This window comes from Bos grunniens, chromosome 19 (assembly GCF_055505025.1).
Source record: "Bos grunniens cultivar Pamir isolate PY7600 chromosome 19, Bosgru_T2T1.0, whole genome shotgun sequence".
NCBI lineage: Eukaryota > Metazoa > Chordata > Mammalia > Artiodactyla > Bovidae > Bos > Bos grunniens.
Window position 1 is genome coordinate 57,421,737 of NC_141183.1, and position 17,032 is coordinate 57,438,768.

General features: G+C 42.7%; 1 long non-coding RNA gene and 1 other non-coding gene across 2 annotated transcripts; one reads left to right on the forward strand and one right to left on the reverse strand.

Moving 5' to 3' along the window:
• Nucleotides 1-3,004: 3,004 nt before the first annotated feature.
• On the forward strand, nt 3,005-6,066 carry LOC147352773 (uncharacterized). Its single transcript, XR_015146959.1, has 3 exons — nt 3,005-4,545; nt 4,968-5,026; nt 5,960-6,066. It is a non-coding gene; the product is annotated as an uncharacterized LOC147352773 (long non-coding RNA).
• Nucleotides 6,067-14,867: 8,801 nt separating this feature from the next.
• Nucleotides 14,868-14,952, reverse strand: LOC147352774 (small nucleolar RNA Z195/SNORD33/SNORD32 family). Its single transcript, XR_015148514.1, has one exon. It is a non-coding gene; the product is annotated as a small nucleolar RNA Z195/SNORD33/SNORD32 family (small nucleolar RNA).
• Between the last annotated feature and the right edge of the window lie 2,080 nt (nt 14,953-17,032).

Sequence of the window (17,032 nt, forward strand, 5' to 3'; positions counted from 1 at the left end):
TCATTAGCTCTGAATTTCTGAACACTGAGGCATCAAGACTGCTCTGGCAGTTAACAGAAACCAACCTGTTTACACACATCATTGAATAAATTGTCTTTTAGGCAAGAAATGGATTTCTCTTCTAGAATGTTTGGAGATGTCGGAGGGATAATTGTTGTTGTTCACTTGGCTCAGTCATATTTGACTCTTTGCAACCCCATGGACTGCAGCATTCCAGGCTTCCTGTCTTACACATCTCCCAGAGTTTGCGCAAACTCATGTCCATAGAGTCGATGATGCCCTCCAGCCATCTCATCCTCCGTGTCCCTGTCCTCCTCCTGCCCTCAATCTTTCCCAGCATCAGGGTCTTTTCCAATGAGTTGGCTCTTTGCATCAGGTGACCAAAGTATTGGAGTTTCAGCTTCAGCATCAGTCCTTCCTATGAGTATTCAGGATTGATTTCCTTTAGGATTGACTGGTTTGACCTCCTTGCAGTCCAAGGGACTCTCAAGAGTCTTCTCCAACACCACAGTTCAAAAGCATCCATTCTTTGGCGCTCAGTCGTCTTTATGGTCCAACTCTCATATCTGTACACGACTACTGGATAGAAAACATAGCTTTGACTAGGCAGACCTTTGTCGGCAAAGTAATGTCTCTGCTTTTTAATGTAGTGTCTGGGTATCCAACTGGGTTGACAGGGGCCTGCTGCAGGTTCAGGGGCACTGGCAGCAGCAGTCCTGGGACGCACAGCAAGCATGCTGGTATAAGTCCTTTAGGAGGAGGCTGCCATTACCCCATCATAGAGCCCATAGCCTACCATAAAGACTGCAGACTCTAGGACTGGGCTGCCTCAGGCCCAGGGAGGGAGCACAGCCCCACCTACCAGCAGAACATCGAATTAAAGATTTACTGAGCATGGCCCTGGACAAGTCCCAGTTTTCCCCACAGCCGGTCCCTCCCATCAGGAAGCTTGCACAAGCCTCTTCTCCTCATCTATCAGAGGGCATACAGAATGAAAACCACAATCACAGGAAACTAACCCAAATGACCACATGGAATACAGTCTTGTGTAACTCAGTGAAACTGAACCGTGCCATGCAGGGCCACCCGAGAAGCACAGGTCATGGTGGACAGTTCTGACAATATGCGGTCCACTGGAGAAAGGAATGGCAAACCACTTCAGCATTCTTGCCTTGGAAAGGGATCCTAGTTCCCTTGTTATTGAATTAGTATTGTGGTTGACTCTACAGTTTTCTCTCAGGAATTCTACCTAAGTTATCCACTTCTCCCACCACCAGAAGACTTTCCCATTTTCTACTTTTCTCTTGAAATCTTATGGGCTGGTGGGCTTTTGAAGGAAAGATATTCTGTGTACAAAGGGACAGTCTTAAAATCTTGGGTAACATTTTAATTACTGTGTGTGATGGTATTAAACCTTGATTAATGGGCATAAAATTTCAGCAATTAATTCCCAGAAGCAGCAAAATTATTAATGGGATACCTCAGATTTTGTCTTCTCTTTAGAAGGCATAGTGCATTGAATACCAAATAGTGACTTACACTTGTCCTTCAGTCTCCTTCCTGCTTTGTTCCTTTTGTGTGAATGCATCTGTTAAGTCTCTTCGGTTTGCAAGTCACATCCTATCTAACTCACGTACTTGAACATACAAGATATTTTAGACTCACTTACATGTAAGATCAAATATAGAGTGGTCTCAGGTAAGAGTTTATGGGTGTTCAGGCTGGCATTTGGAATCAACTCTGTTCTTTAAGCTTTCTTTAATGTTAGGCTGTTTTTGCTGGCAGGATCACTTCTGTTAGCAAAGGGTAGGCCTGCATCTTCCCAGGTTCATGCCAAGTCAATAAAAGACAGCATTTCTTTCTAGTAGATCCAGAACCCTCCTCTGCTTCCCTCTAAAACATACGGCAATCCCTGCTGCAGTCACTGTGGTCACGTGGATAGAACTGTGCAAATCAACAATTACTTCATAAATGTGTCATGAAAATACCACTATCAGGAAGGTGGCTGGAATTTAATTTTAGGTAAAGTAAATGTGAATGTCTCATGTAATTGAGGTCAAGTTACCAGTCATTTGTCATTGAAAGACAAGTACTAAAATTATAGCCTTTGAGTAGAGAGTTGACATGAAATGCTGTCAGGCAAACTGTATATTTAAACAGTATTTGATGATCTTCTAAAAACACTGAGATTACTAAGAATCCTAACATTCTAGGTAGGAGATTTTTTAAAAGTCACTAAGCTTGCTCTGATTAGTAGAATTAAGGCCCTCTTGGCCTTCAAGATTTTGGAATCAGGAAAGACAGTCCTACACAGCATTGAAACTTGAGGTTACATGGGAAACTGAGAACCCCTGAGCAAACAGTAAACTTCTTGTTGTTCAGTCATTAAGACATGTTTAACTCTTTTGACCCCATGGACTGCAGCATACCAAGCTCTCCTGTGCTTCACTGTCTCCTGGAGTTTGCCCAAACTCATATCCATTCAGTTAGTGATACTATCCAAATATCACATCCTCTGTTGCCTGCTTCTCCTGCTCTCAGTCGTTCCCAGCATCAGGGTCTTTTTCAATGAGTCACCTCTTTGCATGAGGTGGCCAAAGTATTGGAGCTTCAGCATCAGTCCTTCAAAGAGTATTCAGTGTTGATTTCCTTTAGGATTGATTGGTTTCATCTCATTGCAGTCCAGGGGACTCTCAAGAGTCTTCTCTAGCACCACAATCTGAAAACATCAATTCTTCAGTGCTCATCCTTCTTTCTGGTCCAACTCTCACATCTGTATATTACTACCAGAGAAGCCATAACTTTGACTATATGGATTTTTGCCGCAAATAATGTCTCTGCTTTTTAATACTCTGTCTAGGTTTGTCACAGCTTTCCTTCCAAGGAGCAAGCATCTTTTAATTTCATGTCTGCCGTCACCATCCACAGTGATTGTGGAGCCCAAGAAGATAAAATGTGTCACTGTTTCCACTTTTCCCCTTCTATTTGCCATGAGGTGATAGGACTGGATGGCATGATCTTTGTGTTTTAAATCTTGAATTTTAAGCCAGCTTTTTCACTGTCTGCTTTCACCTTCATCCAGAGATTCCTTATTTCTTCTTCACCTTCTTCCATTAAAGTAGTACCATCTGCATATCTGAGGTTGTTGATATTTCTCCTGGCAATCTTGATTCCAGCTTGTGCTTCAACCAGCCTAGCATTTCACATGATGTACTCTGCATAGAAATTAAATAAGCGGGGTGACAATATACAGTCTTGACATACTCCTTTCCCAATTTTGAACCAGTCCGTCTGTTCCATGTCTGGTTTTAGCTGTTGCTTTTTTACCTGCATACAGATTTCTCAATAGGCAGGTAAGGTGCCTATTCTGGTATTCCCATCTCTTTCAGAATTTTCCACAGTTTGTTGTGATCCACACAGTCAAAGGCTATAGTATATGAAGCATAAGTATGTGTGTGTTTTTTTCTGGAATTCCCTTGTTTTCTCTATCATCCAATGAATGTATCCAGCTTGTATATCTGGATGTTCTTGGTTCGTGTACACTGAAGCCTAGCTTAAAGGATTTTGAGCATTATCTTGCTAGCATGTGAAATGAGTGCAATTGTGCGGTAGTTTAAGCATTCTTTGGCTTTGCCCTTCTTTGGGATTGAAACGAAAACTGACCTTTTCCCATCCTGTGGCCACTGCTGAGTTTTGCAAATTTGCTGCCATTGGGAGCAGCACTTTAACAGCATCATCATTTAGGATTTGAACTAACTCAGCTGGAATTCCACCACCTCCACTAGCTTTGTTTGTAGCAATCCTTTCTAAGGCCTACTTGACTTCTCGCTCCAGGATGTCTGGCACTAGGTGAGTAACCACACCATCGTGGGGGTCCGGGTTGTTAAGACCTTCTTTGTATAGTTCTTCTGTGTATTCTTGCCACCTCTTCTTAATCTCTTCTGCTTCTGTTAGGTCCTTACTGATACCTTTCACCCTGTAGAACTCATCTTCCATTGTCATATCTTTTTGCTTTTTCATGCCAGTCATAGGGTTCTTTGGTCAAAAAATCCTGGAGTGATTTGCCTTTCCTCCCTCCAATGGACCACATTTTGTCAGAACTCTCCACTTTGTCAGAACTCTCCACCTGTCTTGGGTGGCTCTGCATGGCATGGCATGGCATAACTCAGAGCTTCATTGAGTTGTGCAAGTCCCTTATGCAAGACAAGGCTTTGATCCATGAAGGGGCATATAGCAAATGTCAGGGGCCTAAAAAACAGAACTGGTATTTTGGAGGTTGACCTGTATTCCTCAGGGTCAACCTCTCCTCAGGGACTGAAAGTATCCTTTGGAGCTCCTTTCTATTGCTAGGATGGATGCTACCAATTCTAATTGATTTTTGTTCAGATAAACTCTTAAAAATCTTAATATTCTTCAGTTTATCTTTTAACAGCTCTGGTGTCAGAAGAATGAACTGAGCCAAAAGGACCTCAGCAGCACAAACAGGGATACTTGGATGTCTGCTGAGGTTTTAAGCTCACTGCTCTCCCACTGCTTCTGGAAGTTGTGAGCAAGTCCTTCTCAAATTCTAGCTCTGGAGTTTTACATGAGCGTTCATACTTTATTTTAGCCTTTGTTTCTCTGGACTGGGGCCCCAAAGTTGTCCAGAAAGAGACTAAATCTGACTTAGAAATTGATCTGGGTCTCGAACTGGACTTGGTCCAGCTTAGAAACTGGACTCAGTCCAGAGTCAGACGGGGCCTTATTCAAGTTGGACTGAGTCCAGTGTGAGGCCTCAGGAGAATAAACTTTTGTTTTAAGACTGGACAAATGAGCTACCCTTACCAAAAATAATCTTGGTCCTGGTGGCCACAGGGGAGACATTTTACCCCAGAATTTCTCATCATTTATGATGTTATCTAGAAGAAAAGTGATCTCATGATAAAGGGTAGAGGAAAAATGATTTTTCCTTCTCTAAACCTTTTCAGTGATCAGGATGGGACCCACTGGGACATCCTTCTTACTCCAGAGCCTGCAGACAGCAAAGGTAAGGGTTCCTACCAAAGTCAGCTCTCTCATCTCTATCTCCACCTGTGGTGCTTATTTAACAGAGCAAGGTTAAATTGCACTTTCTCCCTTCCTTTCCAAATTTAGATTGACAGGGATAAAACATTTAAATGTATCAGATCTTTGAACTGTGACTCTCAAACTTGCTTTTGAGTCCACATTCATTGTAGATCCCTTCTACCCCAAAGACACTCATTTCCTTCTTGTTTGTCTAACTTTTGTCGTGAGAACTTGGCTTAGCAAAAGCCAGGTTGGGATCCCCAAAATGTTTGACTTGGAAGAATGTGGGTTGCACTCCATGTGCAGCTATGGTTTTATCCCTGTTGCCAGCTCTCAGCCCTTTCTTCATTTTGCTTACCCTTGGGACTTGCTCTAGATCCTGGGAGGATACTGTCTTTTGCACTCTCTTTGGGGACTTCTCTTGTTCCCATGGGATTGTTCAATACTACCAGACATATGTACTGCTTGTCCAGCTCAAACTTGACAATATATTTGGCAGGGCTTTTTTTTTTTTTTTAAGTAGCTCTCTTGTAGGAAACTGGCCAAATATGAAGCTGATAATAAGTGCCTGATGGGAATTTGTTTTTAAGCCTTCTCCACTAAGCTAAAATGAAACTTTACACCAAGAGGGCAAGAAAAACTCTGAAGTCTTTGTGGATGGACTTACCAAAATGTTCCAAAGACATACAATTCTAAATCAAGAACATAGGAATCTTTTTGTATACATAATTTATTTTCTTATTGAAAGATAATTGCTTTACAGAATTTTGTCATTTTCTGTCAAACCTTAACATGAATGGTGTATGTATGTATATGTATATATATATATATATATATATATATATATATATATATATATATCTCCTCCCTTTTGAACTTCCCTCCCTTCTCCCTCCTCATCCCACCCCTCTAGGTTGAGAACATAGGAATCTTTTGATTTCCATCTTACTTGCAGATCTTCTCCCTGATGTAAAGAAGCAAACTGAGGATAATAAAGATGGATGAGTGTGTTGTCCTCCATATTGTTCAAGTTGCCGCTCAATTCTTTGAGGAATTAAAGAAACCTATATTATCTTACAAACCAGGCCTTTATTATAACTGAAAAGGAGGCTCTAGGAAGAATTCAAAGCCCACTTGTCCTTTTTACCAGTGCCCAAATATACCCTTTTCATCTCAAAATCTTTGCAGGTATTCTAAAAGTTATGAACTTAAGGAACAAAAGTCCTTGGTGCAACTTCCATTCTTTCTTTGTGTCTTTGAGATATAAATATTCTACATAGTCTTCCCTAGGATACAAAGGAATCTAATAAGAAAGGAGAGAATAAAAGTCCATTTTGATAATTAGGAGTAGGAAACATCTTAAAAGTCTCACTCGGAAATATTAGTAAAAAACTATCTGAGCAGATAACCTTGATTTACTCCATCTTCCAGAATCACAATGGACTCAAATCTTCTTTTATAAACCCCTGAGTTTCATATTATCATATCTGTTTATTTCTTTCTCTATCTATATGTTATAGTGAATTTTTTGTATTTCTGAATGTTATTTCCAAAGTTATTTTTAAAGACTCCAGTAATTGACTTGAAGTTCAACAAGAAATATGCAAATCAAGTGTACTATCAGAAATATAGAACCGAACCCAAATGTTTTCCAGATTCATGTGATCTAGGATAATATTTGGTAAATAAACCTATTTTACAAGGACAATTGAGTGGTGCCACAAAAACACTGAAAATACCCTCATTTTAATCTGGTTATATGCCCAAACTTTTATACTATTCATGGGGTTCTCAAGGCAAGAATACTGAAGTGGTTTGCCATTCCCTTCTCCAGTGGACCACATTCTGTCAGACCTCTCCACCATGACCCGCCTGTCTTGGGTGGCCCCATGGGCATGGCTTAGTTTCATTGAATTAGACAAGGCTGTGGTCCTAGTGTGATTAGATTGACTAGCTTTCTGTGATTGTGGTTTCAGTGTGTCTGCCTTCTTGCAACACCTATCGTCTTACTTGGGTTTCTCTTACCTTGGACATGGGGTATCTCTTCACGGCTGCTCCAGCAAAGCGCAGAGCAGATCGCAGGTGGCTGCGATGGTGCATAGAGCGCGGCCAAGAGGAACTACCCCACGTCCAAAGTCAGGGGACAGAATGGGAAAGACGAGAGATCTCTTCAAGAAAATTAGAGGTGCCAAGGGAACATTTCATGCAAAGATGGGCTCGATAAAGAACAGAAATGGTATGGACCTAGCAGAAGCAGTAGATATTAAGAAGACGTGGCAGGAATACACAGAAGAACTGTACTAAAAAGTTCTTCACTACAAAGATAATCACCATGGTGTGATCACTCACCTAGAGCCAGACATTCTGGAATGTGAAGCCAAGTGGGCCTTAGAAAGCATCACTACAAACAAAGGTAGTGGAGGTGATGGAATTCCAGTTGAGCTATTTCAAATCCTGAAAGATGATGCTGTGAAAGTGCAGCACTCAATATGCCAGCAAATTTGGAAAACAGCAGTGGCCACCTGGAAAACTCAGCAGTGGCCACCTGGAAAAGCAGTCCTTTTCCAGGACTGGAAAAGGTCAGTTTTCATTCCAATATCAAAGAAAAACAATGCCAAAGAATGCTCAAACTACCACACAATTGCACTCATCTCACATGCTAGTAAAGTAATGCTCAAAATTCTCCAAGCCAGGCTTCAGCAATAGGTGAACCATGAACTTCCAGATGTTCAAGCTGGTTTTAGAAAAGGCAGAGGAACCAGAGATCAAATTGCCAACATCAGCTGGATCATGGAAAAAGCAAGAGAGTTCCAGAAAAAACATCTGTTTCTGCTTTATTGACTATGCCAAAGCCTTTGACAGTGTGGATCACAATAAACTGTGGAAAATTCTGAAAGAGATGGGAATACCAGACCACCTGACCTGCCTCTTGAGAACCCTATATGCAGATCAGGAAGCAACAGTTAGAACTGGACATGGAACAACAGACTGGTTCCAAATAGGAAAAGGAGTACGTCAAGGCTGTATATTGTCACCCTGCTTATTTATCTTATATGCAGAGTATATCATGAGAAACGCTGGGCTGGAAGAAGCACAAGCTGGAATCAAGATTGCTGGGATAAATATCAATAACCTCAGATATGCAGATGACATCACCCTTATGGCAGAAAGTGAAGAGAAACTAAAAAGCCTCTTGATCAAAGTGAAAGTGGAGAGTGAAAAAGTTGGTTTAAAGCTCAACATTCAGAAAAGGAAGATCATGGCATCCAGTCCCATCACTTCATGGGAAATAGATGGGGAAACAGTGGAAACAGTGTCAGACTTTATTTTTGGGGGCTCCAAAACCACTGCAGATGGTGACTGCAGCCATGAAATTAAAAGACGCTTACTCCTTGGAAGGAAAGTTATGACCACCCTAGATAGCATATTGAAAAGCAGAGACATTACTTTGCCAACAAAGGTCTATCTAGTCAAGGCTATGGTTTTTCCAGTGGTCATGTTTGGATGTGAGAGTTGGACTGTGAAGAAGGCTGAGTGCTGAAGAATTGATGGTTTTGAACTGTGGTGCTGGAGAAGACTCTTGAGAGTCCCTTGGACTGCAAGGATATCAGCCCTGGGATTTCTTTGGAAGAAGTGATGCTAAAGCTGAAACTCCAGTACTTTGGCCATCTCATGTGAAGAGTTGACTCATTGGAAAAGACTCTGATGCTGGGAGGGTTTGGGGGCAGGAGGAGAAGGGGACGACAGAGGATGAGATGGCTGGATGGCATCACTGACTCGATGGACGTGAGTCTGGGTGAACTCCGGGAGTTGGTGATGGACAGGGAGGCCTGGCATGCTGTGATTCATGGGGTAGCAGAGAGTCGGACATGACTGAGTGACTGAACTGAACTGAACTGATAAAGGCATTCTGGATTTCTTTAGAAATGTCCTGTTTGGGGCCTCACTCAGTGTAAGCAAGCTTTCACATTGGATTTGCCAGGATCAGGTTAGCTAGAAAATCCCTCCTAAGTTTCTGAAAGATAGTATCAGTAATTGTGTCAATGAGTAAGGAAAGTTTTTGCCAAATAAGTAAACAAGTAAAAGGATGACTCTACACTGAAGTCAGATATAAACTTGAAAGCTGAGATATTATTCAAATGGATTACTTCAAAGTGTCCATATATTTAGTGCTAAATACTTTAGTTACTTAGTTGTAACTAAAAATTATTCATTTAGTATTTGCATTTTTCCAGGATTCTTTGGGTGGTGGGCATCCTGTAGACCCTGCAATGGCTTTACCTAATAAGAAACACATATTTATCGAACACTTAATTTGTATTATATTCTTATATACTTTTTATAGGTTTATTTTTTATTCAATACTCATAAGTAATCCAACAGGTAGGTGTCAGACAGTGTTGATATACAAATGAAGAGATTAAGTGACTTGTTTGGGGAAGTCACCATTTGGAAAATGGTGAAACTAGAACCAAAGCCTGTTTAAAGATTACCTCCTAGTTCCTGTGCATTATCATTTCTGTGTTCAGATGATATGCACTCTTTCTGTTGCTCATAGGAATTTACAGTCACAACAGAATAAACTCTGGGTTTGGACAAGCTGGTTTTGCCAGAAAAAACATACAATCACCTTCCCACAGAACCTCTGTGGTGACCCATTGATGAGAATAGGATCAGTTCAAGAAACTGTTTGGAAACATTTTTATTCACTTAAAAACTTTGATGTTCACGACGTGGGTTGGTGGTGGGAAAGGGAGCCATTTGCCAAGCAGAACTGAGGTCAAACTAGAACTATTTATCTTAATGAACTTATCTTATGGAACAGTGCAGAGAACAGATCTCTCGCTTTCTTTCTTTAGATAGAAATTTTAAAGTCTTGTTTCACAAAAGTGCCTTTCTGTCTCCTTCTTGTTTACTTAAACTACATAGGAAACAGGCATTATTGTCTTTGTGAAAGCAATTGTAAAACTTGGTGAAACTAAAGACCCTAAGATAGCACATGGCCAAAGAATGAGAACACATTTTCTTTCCTCCTCACTGAGGGCTCCAAGTCCACTTTGAACTCCAATGGACCACAGAGCCTGGTCAGTAAGTCTGCCATTGGCATCTCTGATTGACTTCTAACTTGAGGGGCTTCCTGGTCTCAGCAGGGCCTCTCTCCCCTGATTTATTTCTATTTATTTTCTAAGGTAAACTTAGTTTGGAAAATTTTCTTTACAGTTCTGATATGACTTGTTCTTTCTTTCTAGGGTTACAGGGTAAGGTTTTGGATCGCTTCCACAACAAAATTAACATTTCTGACTCTTCACTCTTGTGCAATGAAAGCAACCATAAACTGAAAGTCAGGAAATCTGAGTTTGAAGCTTTTTTCCTCTTTGTGGCCTTGGGCAAGACACCCAACCTCTCAGAGTCCCATCTGTCAGATCTCAGGGTCCTGTCTTGTAGATTCTTTACTATTCTTTTCTTTCTATTGTAAAAATCCTATTTGGGCTTCTATAATTTCCCAAATCATTATCAGAGAACATAGATGAGACGACTAAGGGAAAGAGCTAACAAAACTACCCAAGCTCTCATGGTATGACTGATGGGGAAGCCCAGGGATGATCTCTTTGGGAACAAGAAGCAAGTACTGCTGTGTCTGCAAGGTTTGGGGACACAGAATTTTTCAAGTTGGAGAAGCAATTGGGATCCCCAAGAACTGCCCAGAAAGTGTCACATGGAGTGTGCACTTCTTCAGTGCTTCTCCCGTCCCAGGAATCCAGGAAGAGTAGCTCTCCTGCTGTGTGACTTGTACTAAAGCAGTAGATTCCTATATAAGCACCCAGTTCAGAACAGAGAAAAGAATTAGATACTTGGTTAGTCTCTCGCTTGTTGGTTCTTCTGGATACTCGGGATGCTATTTACTCTTTTTTCCTGATACTTCAAGCATCACCTGCTGCCCTGATAAATCCTCCACCATCTTAGGACCAGGCAGAGTTGAGTCCTTGCACTGTATCCCTATACTGCTCTATGCTAGGGTTTCTCAACCTAGGCTCTTTGGACATTTGGGGCTGGGTAGCTGTTTGCTGTGGGAGGCCGTCTTGTTTACTGATGAATCTTAGCAGCATTCTTGGCTCTCCCCATGAGATGCCAGTAGCAGCTCCCGAGTTGTGAGAACTGGAAATGTCTTCAGGCACTGCCAAATGTCTCTTGAGGAGCAAAGCTGTACCTGGTTGAGGGCACTGCCCTAGACTTACAAACATCATAGCCCGAGCCAAATCATGTGGGAAGTTGCTGTCATTTATCTCCTCTGAGATCCCGAGAGTTCCAGAGTAGGGGTTTTGCCTAGTGTATCCTTCTGTCCCCTGTATAGCACCTTAAAACTTAAAAAATAAAATGTCTATTTATTTGGCTGCATCAGGTCTTCATTGTTGACTCCTGTTGTGGCATGAGGGATCTTTCGTGTGGTGCGTGGACTCCGGAATGTGAGGGCTTCAGCAGGTGCCGCACACAGGCTTCGTTGCTCCGAGGCATGTGAGAGCTTATCTCCCCAACCAGGGATCTCAGCTGCGTCCCCTGCAGCTGAGCAGGTGGGTTGTTAAGCACTGGGCCTCCGGGGAAGTCCCTTAGCAAAACTTGACTGACGCACTAGGTGTCAGAAGAGCTACATTTTAGCTTATCTTGGTGGGCTCTTATGTTTTAGATGTGGCGAAGCTGGACAAACCAGTTAGCATCCCTGTGCCTCAGTTTCCCTCACTTGTAACCCTCAGCCTTGTGCCTTTGCGTTCCCCATGGATGGAATGAGAACGGGTCTGTAAAAGTGCGAAGTGGAGAAGGAAGCCTGATTTAGGCAACGTGAGGAAGACAGGGTTCTCTCATGTTTTCTCCAGACACAAAGCTTGGGGAGTACTGAAAATTCAGGTTATGCAAACAGTACAGTGCCCTGTACCAATATCTGGAAGAGATCTTTAATCTGGAGCATTATAAATGCAAGGAACTTTGTTAAAATGAACAGACTGTGGAAACCTTAAAGGCTCAACTCCCTGCCCCAGATAGGCCTTGTGGGTCTAATAAGGACCCAGCCGGGCCTGAGGGGGCCCTCTCTGCCCTAGTCCGGTCCAGTGTTCTGTGGCCTCCAGGGGCTGTCAAACCCTTTCCTTAGCCCCATTCTGTTCTGTTCTGTGCTGGGGCTCCCTTGTTTCCTGGCCTTGAATGTCAGTGCAGGAAGTTACCAGGTTTTACATCTGTTATTGCACAGAATACATGGCATTAATAAGGGAGCCTCTTCACTCTTTGTGAAGATTTTTTCCTCTAGTACAGCCTATGGAATTCCTCTCCAGTTATTTATTATCTTCAGGAAGGCTCTCCCCCACTCTGTCTCTCTCTCTTTGCTGACCTTCTTTATGACTTCCTTTTACACCCTGGGCATTCCATCTCTGTGGCCTCTGTGCTCTCCCAGCACTGTGGTGGGCTGGTTTATATACCTCCCTCCCTTTTGTAACAGAATGAATTAGTTTCCATGTTGAGTTCAGCTGAGAAAAACCTCTGCTGCATGGAAACATAGGCTCTGATACGTGTGTGTGTGTGTGTGTGTGTGTGTATGCCACCATCAACTCCCCTCCAGCTGCAGTTGGCCAGAACTTCCCCATTAATTATTTCACATCCCAAACATGAAGGCTACAAGCATTCACAAATTGTAAAACTACACAGACATGTCAAAAAGTCCCGAATGCATATACTGTCAGGGCTACAAGAGAGCTTGGTTACCATTTAATCTAGGTCTTCCATTTGAAGTTTGTGACTACTGAAGCCTGACTTCCTCAGAGTATTTTCTCTGCAGTCTGACCATCTCAGAAAACCACCCTGAGTCATTCTGTTCCTCTTTAAATGCATCACAGATAATCTCTATATTCCAACTGTTTCTGTACTTCATGATCCTTCTCTAAGCTTAAAACAATAATTTCTTTTCAATACAGGGCTTGGAGATATCTCCTCTAAAAGAAGTGGTAGGTGTTTCTAAAATGGTGAGGTCTGTGTATTTTTACAGTAACACGTGGTTTAGAGCAATGAACAGGATGTTTTTCCCATTGTCGTCATTGTTCAGTCCCTAAGCAGACTGTTTGTGACCCCATAGACTAAAAGCATGCCAGGTTTCCCTGTCCTTCACTAGCTCCTGGAGTTAAATCAAAGTCATGTCCATTGAGTCGGTGATGCCATCCAACCATCTCATCCTCTGTCATCCCTTTCTCCTCCTGCCTTCAATCTTTCCCAGCATCATGTCTTTTCCAATGAGACAGCTCTTCGTATCAGGTGGCCAAAGTATTGGAGCTTCAGCTATGGCATCAGTCCTTCCAATAAATATTCAGGGTTGATTTGCTTTTGGATTGACTGGTTTTATCCTTGCAGTCCAAGGGACTCTCAAGAGTCTTCTCCAGCACCACAATTGGAAAAGCATCAGTTCTTTGTCCCTCAGCTTTCTTTGTAGCCTAAATCTCACATCTGTAAGTGACTACAGGCAATACTATAGCTTTGACTCTATGGACCTTTGTCTGCAAAGTGATGTCTCTGCTGTTTAATATGCTGTCTGGGTTTGTTATAGCTTTTCTTCCAAGGAGTAAGCATCTTTTAATTTTGTGACTGCAGTCACTGTCTGCAGTGATTTTTGAGCTCAAGAAAATAAATTTGTCACTGTTTCCACTTTTCCCCATCTCAGTCTGTTCAGTTACTCAGTTGTGTCTGACTCTTTGTGACCGCATGGACTGCAGCATGCCAGGCTTCCCTGTCCTTCACCAACTCCTGGAGCCTGCTCAAACTCATGTCCATCGAGTCGGTGATGCCATCCAACCATCTCATCCTCTGTCATCCCCTTCTCCTCCTGCCCTCAATCTTTCCCAGAATCAGGGTCTTTTCCAAGGAGTCAGTTCTTCGCACCAGGTGGCCAAAGTATTGGAGTTTCAGTTTCAGCATCAGTCCTTCCAGTCAATATTGAGGACTGATTTTCTTGAAGATGGACTGGTTGGACCTTCTTGCAAGACTCTCAAGAGTCTTCTTCAGCACTCAGCTTTCTTTATACTCCACGTTTCACATCCATACATCACTACTGGAAAAACCATAGCTTCGACTAGATGGACATTTGTTGGCAAAATAATGCCTCTGCTTTTTAATATGCTATCTAGGTTTGTCATAGTTTTTCTTCCAAGGAGCAAGCATCTTTTAATTTCATGGCTGCAGTCACCATCTGCAGTGATTTTGGAGCCCCCCAAAATAAAGTCTGTCACCATTTCCACTGTTTCCCCATCTATTTGCCATGAAGAGATGGGATGGGATGCCACACACCTGCTACTAGGTTATCTGAAGAGCTCATGGACAGTTTTGGGGTTTTATTTTTCAAAAAGGAATAAGCAGTCTGTTTTATTGAGTGCCCAGAGTAGGATCCATGGGTATTGAGGATCTCTGGGAACTTGTAGATTTCCTTCTCTGTTCTTTTTGTCCTGCTTCCATAGCCTCATGAGCTGCTGCTTCTTGTGGAAATAGATCTTGACCTTCTTCTTCCTCTTCTGCTCCAGGGTGGCTGTAACTATCTGGTTCTCCAGCCAGCCTCCTGAGCCAGGTGCCCTAGGTGGGGAAACTTCTGCATAAGGTTCAGACGCATGACTCAGAGAGCAGCAGGAACATCATCCACTTTTTTTCATGGAGTGCTGGGATCCCTCAAATGCCCCGAGGCAGTCCAGAGCAGCCTGGCCTCGTGTCGTCCTGGGGGCAGCATGCCTGTGGGCAGAGACAGCGGGCTTGCTCAGTGGGGCATGCGAAGACATTGCTGCCCCTGCCAAGCAGGCGGGGTGGTGGCCACAGATGGCCATGCCTGTGGACTCATCTCATGAGCGGGAAACTTGAACATGAGTGGGAAAAGTCCTCATCACTGGCCTCCTGGACAGCTTGATTGAGAAGCTTGGCAGCCTAAGATCCCAATGTTATTCATTGCTGATCAAGAATAGTGTGTCCTTGGGAATTTCAGACCAGTAAAAATTATAGTTAGGAGGGAGAGACTGGTATAGGATTTCAAACTTTTTTTGAGCACCCACCTTGAAGAAAAAGCTGAGAATTAATAGTCCTCTCCCAGCCCTGTACACTATTCCAAACTCATTCTACCGAAAAATTCTTCACGTTTATGGTTTTATTTTTCATTTTTCTTTTTTTTATTTCTTTTAATTGGAAGCTAATTACTTTATAATATTGTATTGGTTTTACTGTACATCAACATGAAACCACCACTAGTGTACACGTGTTCCCAATCCTGAACCCCCCTCCCAATAATTACATTTTAAATTAGGTCTTTAAGAAAGAAGTTGGTGCCTCTTACACTTTCAGAGTGGTCTGAGAAATGCTATATCAATGCATGTGAGGAAAAAATAGGAAAACAAGATTTTTTACAGTTGTGTTTTTCAATCAATAGCTAAAATAGTGACCAGAAGCAAAAACTCACTGGTGCATCCCCAAGCAGGATTCGAGGCCAGTCAGATTCATTTTCCCCCATCTACCCAAGCTGTGGACTCCACGCCGCCTCTGCAGGCCCCTAGAACAGACAAATAATGCAGGATGAAATGAGCAGACTTATGATGGGTTTCACTCGTGGCTCAGATGGTAAAGAATCTGCCTGCAATGCCTGAGACCTGAGTTTTATCCCAGGGTTGGGAAGATCCTCTAAAGAAGGGAATGGCTACCCACTCCAGTATTCTTGTCTGGAGAATTCCATGGACAGAGGAACCTGGCAAGCCACAGTCCATGGGGTCCCAAAGAGTCAGACATGACTGAGTGACTTTCATTCACTTCACTTCACTTCATGATGGCAAAGAGCCTCAGGAAGAAAATATCCACCACTGTGGCAAAGAGGACTCTGGATTCCTGAGAGATGGGAGCTGTGAGTGTGAAGTTTGCAGTCAGTGGAGAGAAATGACTCCCTCTCCCCTGTGCTGCTCAACCCCCTTTGCCCCTCCCCTCCCAGGGCCTTTGACAAAGGGATGCTGTTGCCCCTTCCCTCCTCACTCTCTTGCACAGCCAATCAGTCACAAATCTGGGCAAGTAACCAGGGAACTGCTCCATACAGACCAAGCAGAAGTGAAGAGACTAAATTTCTCACTAGGAACCCAGTCCCATCCCTGTGTATCTACATGAAGTCTGCATGGCATGCACATAGGAGGAGATCTCATCTGTATCCAAATGCCTTAGGAATGATTCCTCCTGAATGAGTTTCTTCTCCCTGTTCCCTCTCACACTCTGCGAAAATTATCTCAGAACAATGATGGTTGGAAATTGGAATGGGCCAAGAATTGGCAAGCAGTAAATGTCATGTCACAGCAGACATTGACAAAGGTCCCATGTGAGTCTCAGCTGGCATCTCTGGGGATAGAGTTAACACTGATGGGACAGGTTTTGCATAAATGATGTAATTTTTTTTCAAAGAACAATTTGACTTATTTAAATCAAAATAACCAAAAAAGCTCCAGTTTACCTATGACACCCAATCCAAACACAAATCTGTCCTCTGTATCTATGAGCTTGCTGTCTTTTTCTAAATAAGTACTTAAAAGAACAAGAGTACCACCATCCACAATCATGATTACTTTTTAAAAGAGAGACCACTTTAGAGCAAAAACAACAAACAGGACATATCCTCTCCACACTGCTTTTATTTTTCATATTTTTTCAGAGCGTCTCTCCAAATCAGCTCAGGTCAGTTCAGTCGCTCAGTCGTGTCCTACTCTTTGCGACCCCATGGACTGCAGCACGCCAGACTTCTTGGTTCATCACAAACTCATGGAGCTTGCTCAAACTCCATAGAGTCCATAGAGTCACTGATGCCATCCAACCATCTCATCCTCTGTCAACCCCTTCTCTTGCCTTCAACCTTACCCAGCATCAGGGTCTTTTTCAGTGAGTCAGTTCTTTCCATCAGGTGGCCAAAGTATCGGAGTTTCAGTTTCAGCACCAGTCCTTCCAATGAATATTC